The sequence below is a fragment of the Equus caballus genome, chromosome 17 (genome assembly GCF_041296265.1).
Source record: "Equus caballus isolate H_3958 breed thoroughbred chromosome 17, TB-T2T, whole genome shotgun sequence".
In the NCBI taxonomy this organism is placed as follows: Eukaryota; Metazoa; Chordata; class Mammalia; order Perissodactyla; family Equidae; genus Equus; species Equus caballus.
Window position 1 is genome coordinate 51134961 of NC_091700.1, and position 8169 is coordinate 51143129.

Consider the following 8169-nt stretch of genomic DNA (forward strand, 5'->3'; position numbering starts at 1 on the left):
AAAGAATATAAGAGACTGCGACCAGAAAATAAGCCTCAGTGACATTTCCAGGTTCCTGAGAGAGAGAATACTTGAAAAAATTTTTTTCTTTAGAATGACAAATAAAAATGTGGTAATTAATCCCAAAAGAAAACTTTGCAGATTTCCAAAAGTTTTGTAGTATAGATAACTATATCTGTTTATCTATATTTCTCTTTATATAAAGTATATGCTAAAATATAAATATATAATTCTACATATATATCATTATATAAGATTTTTAAAGAAATGGCTTATACTACCAAAGATTCTGTAATTATATTTCACACATATCCTAAATAGCTGTAACATGAATGTCCAATGCTATTGTACTTGAACTAGCATATTAAAAGGCATGGAAGAAATATTAAAAAAAGAAACATTGAGCATTAGCAAGAAAAGAAATATTTTACATTCTTAAAAGTAAAAATAATTAAAGACAGTTCACCAGGAGAAAGAACATCTGTAATTTGGGGTTTATTTGCTTTTCAAATGGACTTTTACACTGTAGAAAAATTAGACTTTGCAATATTTCATAAAATATTTACTAAATTTTATATAAGGATGTAAAATATATTTTAATTAACATTTTACATAAGATTATACATACCTATATACATGTATATTCTTCATGAGTTATTAGGAATATATATGTGACTCAATTATTGAATTAATTAAATCTCATAATCAATATTTTCTCATCTGTGCAATTGCTAGAAACCAGAATACTTGGAAAATAAATTCAGTGTGTCATATTCTCACATTAACACAATTGCATTAAGGTAAAATCAGAAATCCTCTGGCAGATTCTATAACTGGCTGATATTCTATTTGAATCCTTGTTTTCTATCTCCCTTATCAGTACATTGTTTTTCACATTTTCTCCAAAATGGAAATTTGGGGTGCCGTTTACATTTCTCATTATCTTCATTTGCATTATGTAGTCTCTAATCTCAAATTATACTGAAATGACCAAAGTTGGACTACAGATGAAGAGAGAAGCTGAAACTAGAACTCTAAATTAACTAGAAAATAGATCATCAGTTCTTAAAAATTAGTATTTTTAGAATATATCTGAAAGCTATAGGGTACTGGTAGGAGAAACTTAAATTATTGTGGTTTTATGGTTGAAATAGTTGGAATTCTAGTGAGTGAAAAAAGAATCTAAGCCTATCATGAGAAAAAAAGTTGTTACTCAAAAATCAATAACAACTCTTTTGTGCAGATATATTAGCGTATATTGGGTGGACTAAGAGCCATACGAAGACAAGAATGCCCATTTAATGTGAGCACTGCTGCCAATTTACATCATTTACTTCCACATCATTTTCAGATACCTGACATTAGTCCACTGTTTTGAATCTAGAGATGCAACATGCAGACAAAATTTGGTTTCTAGACATGAAATATCTGTAAATACATTTTAAAATGACCTTCTGTCTACTCTCCTGGTGATCATTCTGCTGTCCTGTACAAGATCATGTACATCCTTCTGGTTTCTACGTTTGACTCTGTAAAACGAGTTCACGAGGTTGAGGTTTTGCAGAAGCTCGTCGTTCACAGCAGGCCTGCTGAAAGCTGATTGCACAGTATCACTTTCTCCACATATGGAGAGGCAGATACCTCACTTGTCACAGACTATTGAAAGTCGTCAGCTTTCATCAGTGGATCCTGACAACATGGAAGGAATGATTCACCTGAAGGAAGCAGAGGGCACAGCATTTCAAAAGTGATCTCTAAAGACTGATTACTTCTTGTCGTTGACACGCTGCCAAGGGCTAGATACATGGGATAGTTGGGATGTAATGGAGCCTACAAGTCGCTAGTTGCCTAGGGTCCCCCTGGGCCGACGAGAGGATAGCATGCTTGACTTTAGTTCAGTTTTCATTACGTGTTATAAACTTTTGACTGCTCTGACATGCCTTGTCATTGATGTGTCAAGATTGGACTCCGACAGGATGCCTGGCCTGATTGAAATCAAGAATGCTCTATTGGATCTTATAGAAAATAATGGGAAAGCTTCTGTTGTAGGACCTTGAGCAATGGAATACATTTCATAATCACGTCATTGAAAAACAGAGGCTTATTTTAAGAGCATTTTAGTAGAAGTGAAGGGGCTTTCCCTGACATGCCAAAATGCTAACTTAATCATACATTATAAAAATTCAAAAACCATCAAGTCACAAGTTATACTTTTGCTTTTTAAAGGGCTAACTTTGCTGGTGAAAATTTGTCCATCCAATACCTACTGCTAAGTGGAGTTTTGTTTTTTTTTTTTTTACTGCAGTTGATGTAAATGACTTCTTTAGTACTCAAGAGAAATCACAAAAGACTTGTTGTCAAATGAAAGATAAACTCTGCTTTTGTTATTCTGGTATTCAAAGTGCTCACTTGATGATATTTGAAAATCTTTTATGACTGCTTCATGAAATGCAGTTTCGAACAATACAACCTCGCTCCATAAGAACACTATCAATGATAACAGTGGTTTCCCCTGTGGAGAAAAGATTGTGGATCAAACTGTTTTTTTCTTCTCCAAAGATATTTCCTACTCATAAAAGTTAGCAAACAGGAAGATAAGGGTATTATTTTAGCCACAGTAAATCCTAATCAAAGCAGCAGAATCTGGTGGGAAGGAGTAGTTCCAAAGCCTGCTTCAGGTCGATTCTGTAATTTTGCAGTAGGAGAGAGCCCACTTGTAGATTAAAAGATGCAGTCCGTCAGTGCCTGGCAAAGTTAATATTTTGAAGAAGTTAAGTAAACAATCACGTTTCTCCCTTGAGTTTGAGAATGTTGCCAAAGCAAATAAACATAACTTTCATGCTGGTATTTGAAAGAAGTGATCACCTTCTAAAAACTTCCATGCAAAGAGTAGTCTAAATATAGGCAGAAAAACCTGTGGGGTGTAAAACATTATTTTCTAAACTTGTTCCTTTCCTCATGTTTCTCTGCCCTGCATGTGACCAATGTTTAAAAAAAAAAAAAAACAGAGCCTGATAGCAGTTAAAGTGGTGAAACAAATCTTATTCAGGAACTATTGCAATAGGGGACTAGAGACCTCAGTATAGAACTGGGCTCAATTCTGAATACAAGGACAAGTGTGGATTTATAGTCAAGGAGTGCATAGGGGGTGGGGGAGGAGATGAGTGGGTGGAAAATCACTAAGGGGAGGGGATTCTGAAGGCAGAATGGGAAGGCAGGCCGGGGTGATCAGATATCACCTGGGGGATGGTGGGAGATGAGGCATTTGATCAGATATCAAGAGTAGGGGATACTCTCTAAACTGACGTGGCAGTATTCTTGCTAAAACTAGGCTACACAGGCCCAGCAAGGATGGGGACAAGGTCAAGGCCTAGTCCAGAAGAGGGCCCAGAGGAGCCTGACTAAAGTTTGGTCAAGGAGAGAATCTTCATCAATGGTAAAGATTACTCTTCATTGGCACTAAGTTTACCACGTACGTTAATTGCAATTTTTTTCATTTCTATTTTTCTTTGTCATAAATTATTAACCTGAAATTAACTTACATCCACCATAATTTTCTGTAACCTATGGGTATCTTTTATGAAAATTTGGTACCAGTTTGGAGAAAACTACATATTATTGTCTAAAGTATACATTTAATGTGTGAAGCATGTAAGAATTGACTGCAAGTGTTTGAAGTAGTGGTTGAGAGTCAGGCTTTAGCGTCAAAATTTTCATTGTTGGCTCTATTATTTGTTAGCTGTACAAACTTGGACAAGTTACTTAATTATCCTCTATACCCAAGTCCCTAAACATGTAACACGGAGATCATCATAATACTATCCTATAAGAATGTTGTAGAATGACATAAAATTGGATACATAAAGTTCTTAGTACTATAGTCTCTCACCATATAATAATTTAATTAGTGTTAGCAATATTGAAAACAAAGATGAAGAGATTTATTTAAATAATTCTATTTAATTGGAAAAGAAGCAGGGAAACAAGGTTTCTAGAATTGAATAAAATTCTTTAAAATTCTGGACCCTAGATGCTGTCATTGCAGACTGCCCTCTCTGTCAATTGTGTTTTTAAATCTGTTACTTATACTTGTGCAGCTCCTCAATGTGATAAATTATTCAAAAATATACAATGTCTACACCTTAGGTTTGGGGGAGATAAGGAAATACGGTATCTGAATTGAAAAGAAAAAAATCCACCTTGGTCCAGAAATCATGATGGGGACAACGAATATAAGTATTTATGGAAACAAAGGAAGCAAAACATATACAGATGTAAAAGATCTATTAGCTTAAATAGCAATCTACCTGTTTTTGCTAAACGCAAATAAGTGTGTATACGTGTGTGTGGCTGCATGTGTGTGTCTTTTAGATTCTAATTTTAATTTACCCATGAAATTGAATTTTCTTGTTTCCCTTGGGAGGCAGTTTGCTGCATAGTCTTGAATATTTCATTCAGAGATGTTCATCCATCTCATTCAAAAAAGTTCACCTGTATTCAGTTTCACTTTCCTTACTCTCAAATTTGATTTGGCCCATCTTTTTCTATTTATAATCTTCTGCCAGGCCCTAAAATGCATTATTCTGAATTGACAAACAGGACTTATAATACTACAGCGTTATGTAATTAGAAGATGAGAGTTGTGTTAATTTAAGTTATAGTTAATTAACTTATAGTCCATGACCCATGCTACTTTATTTGTTTCAATTTGATCAAAAGATGCTAAACACCTGCTGTCATTCTTCTGATTTTGCCCAAAGTTCCAATTCAATCTTAGAGTGTTTGTTGTTCAAATCAGAAATTATGTGAACAATGCCCAAAGGATCTTTGGCACTTAATACAGATTCACATGCTGAGCACTGCTAAAATAAACCATAACTTTTAGCATAAACAAATGAACTTGAATTTTTAAAAAGTTTCAGTAGCACCTTCTCTGTGTAAGGCAGAGTATTACAGTATCACCATTTAATGCTGTTACACATGTTAGAAACTGACTGCAGTTCTTTTTGAGAAAACCAGCCTTGGTAGACATTGACATGGGAATGCAGAGCAGATGCCAGTATGATGAGCAACATGGCTTTCATGGGGCTCTCCCTTATATTTTTAACAGCACAAATGTCACCTAGTTGTAGGGGAAATGGAAATAAGATGGCCTTTCCAGCTTAGAGAAGGAGCACCTTTTTAGATAGTTTAGTGATGACATTTTCCAGTGTAGCATGATCCATCCGTGAGCAATTCCACAGCAAACTGACATTTTAAAAAATCCCCATTATATTGACTTTGCTGAATCTATTGTTGTCTGTCACAAGAATATTTTCAACGTTTGGAGGAGAAAGGGGGATGGACACAGAGAAAAAAATGGAATACGTTCAGAATACACGGTAGTATTGGAAAATTCTTAGCTTTATTTTCTAATTTTACTGAGAAGCAAATTGAGAACCAGAAGTGAAATGAACCTTAACCCTAACCCTAATCTAAAAACCCACACAAAGTGAGTTTCTCATTTCCTTCTATCTTGTGGTATAACAACTTCCCACAAGATTGGGATGATGTTGAAGTCTTTATCTTTAGCTTTGACGGCTTCCTTAGCTGTAAACCCATTGATCTAATAATCTCTATATATTCATTTCTTCACAAAAATATTTTAAATGCGCCACAAAAATTTGTATTTTGTCTTTCACATTTTTAATTTATCGTCTTCCTCGTCAGGTGTGCTCTTCCACCTTATCCTGACATCTTTGGTGAAGTCAACATTTACTCCCTTCCTTTGGGAGTCATCTTTTAATTTCTCTCCTTCTTCACCTTGATTTCTGATTACTGGATGAATAGCAGCATGAGCTTCTGCTTATTTGTTTCCCATTGTACCCTGTACGTTCTTTGGGGAAACAGGCTTAGTCTTAGTCATCTTTGAATACCTAGAGTTTGCTAAACTTTCTTGCACACAATAAATAACGCACTAATGGGTATGAAGTGATGGGTGCAATAGGGTCTTTTGTTTGTTTCTTGATGCAGTAGCACTTATAACTCTTTGAGGCTGGCATATGTTTGGCAGAATGATAATAAGGAGCATTATTTTTCTTTAAAATCTGTTCAGAGGACTAAAAGCTATGGAAATAGTGAGTATGTTGAATTGAGAAAGAAGTTGGGATGTTAATCATCTATGTGATAACATTTACTCAGATATGCAGATATCAACATGAGGACAAGTTGAAAGTGGACACAAAGAGTGTGAGAAAAATGAGTTAAGAAACTGTGGCACAGCCCAGAGGAGAACTGAGGAGGGTCTGAACTAAGGCATGACTTGATTACCTCATACTATATGCTAGAATTTTTTGCTTAGAAAGTAGGATATAAGTGCTGTGGTGTCCCAGTCTTTAGGAGATCCATATGGTCACCTTTTTCAAAAAACATGTCCTACTCTAGAGCAAGGGATGATGAAGAGCTTACATCCACACATTTAGATCCTAAATGATATTTCTGAACTTTCTCCTCCCCAAATATCCACGCCACTGTCATACTGTCCAATTCATTGAAATAGTGTCTGTTCACAGCAAACAATTCTCCAGTCATTGTAGGTGACTTTATTGGTACAGTAGTTCCTTCTGGTCCAGTCTCAGAGAGGGCAACAAGATCCCATTTGAAGTGCAGCCCCAGATAAATTCTCCCAGTACCAAAGGGATGAGCTATAGGTGAGTGTGTCTATGCTGATGACATCAATCGCTTGGTAAGGCGTAGCCTGCCAGTCCTGCTGCATGACAGCCAGTAAAGGCTGCAGCCACACCACCTTGACTTCACAGTGGCCGTCTGTGAACACAGGACTTCTCCTGTAGAATAGGGTGCTCCAATTATTCTTCCTCAGATCAATTCCTTAGGCTTTGTATTTCTTATTACTTTAATTTTTCCAAGGCACTATATTTGGACATATTTATCTAGCTCTCCTTTCAAATCTTCGAAGTCACTATCATCATCCATGAAGATGACTTCATGAAGACGATGTTCTGGTGTGCTAAGACTCTGTCCTAAGCAAGGCAGACAAGCTTCATTGTAGAAAAATAACAACACTAGCGACTGGCCCATCAGTCAGGTAAGACTTTTCTCTACAGGCTGCATTTCTTGTGCCTGGCAAATCTCTATGTCAGCCCAAGTGCTTACTAATAAGCACATTAAAGGCATGTTTTGGATAGCCCAAGTCTCTTAATTCCTGATGGCTTTCATTAAAAATCATCCAATTCAGAAGAGAATTTCACATTGCCTTTTTCTGCATCTTCAATATCTATCACATCACAGTTTTGTTTGGTTTGAACTGTGATTCTCATCCTAGACTTGGAGCTTGAGTGAAACAGGGCTAAATTTGGGGGGAACAGTTGAAGGGGCCCAGACCCTTGATGGGTACATTCTTCAGTATTTGAGTCATTTCACTGAAGTTGAAATAAACAAAAAGCAAAATTGTCCAGGTCACAGATGTAATAAAGCACCCATAACAGAATATAGAACTGTAACACTTCCCATTACAGACCTAGCATAGCTGAAAGGCCATTTTCAGTTTCCTGGAGAAGAGGCTACTGGAGCCAGAAACTGGAGCTGGAGGCTGAGCATGGATTAACCTGACAGTGAGAAACATCGAGGATGCAGTCTTGGGGGTCCTTATGCTTCTGTGGGCTTTACCTCTGGGAACCACACCAGCTCCTCAAGGTGAAGATGCCAGAGAGTCCCTGGTGGCTCCCAACACCAGCAGCCCAATGTCGCGGCCTTCTGGGACTCCAGCTCCGGCATCCTCCTTCCCCGCCCGCTGGCTTCCCAGCCGCTTTAGGCACGGTCGTGGGAGCTGCCTGTGGGGAGACGCAGGCATGATACACGGGGCCGCCACTGGCTCACCCTGGCCCTGAGGCCTTGCGCCTCTACCTTCCGTCCATTTGTCTTTTTCCCAAAGAGATTAGCAGACAGGCTCTTAAAGTTAAACAAGTTAAGAGCATGTCTTGGGAAATAGCAAAGAAGAAGTTTAAACGATTCCATGCCTCTCTTGATTCCTTTTTGAAGTGAACCAAGGAATATTTGAAATAGAAAAGATAGGGCCAAGTTCTACATGAAAGCAAGGAGGAGGAGGAAAAGGAGAAGAATAAGGGAAAATAACAGTGCTCCACTGGTAGCTGCTTGTCGGGTTTTTTTAGT

The 8169-nt window shown here is 37.2% G+C and overlaps 1 pseudogene; it reads right to left on the reverse strand.

The window, feature by feature from the left end:
- Window positions 1–6322: 6322 nt before the first annotated feature.
- LOC100061908 (polypeptide N-acetylgalactosaminyltransferase 11-like) lies at window positions 6323–7773 on the reverse strand (annotated as a pseudogene).
- Between the last annotated feature and the right edge of the window lie 396 nt (window positions 7774–8169).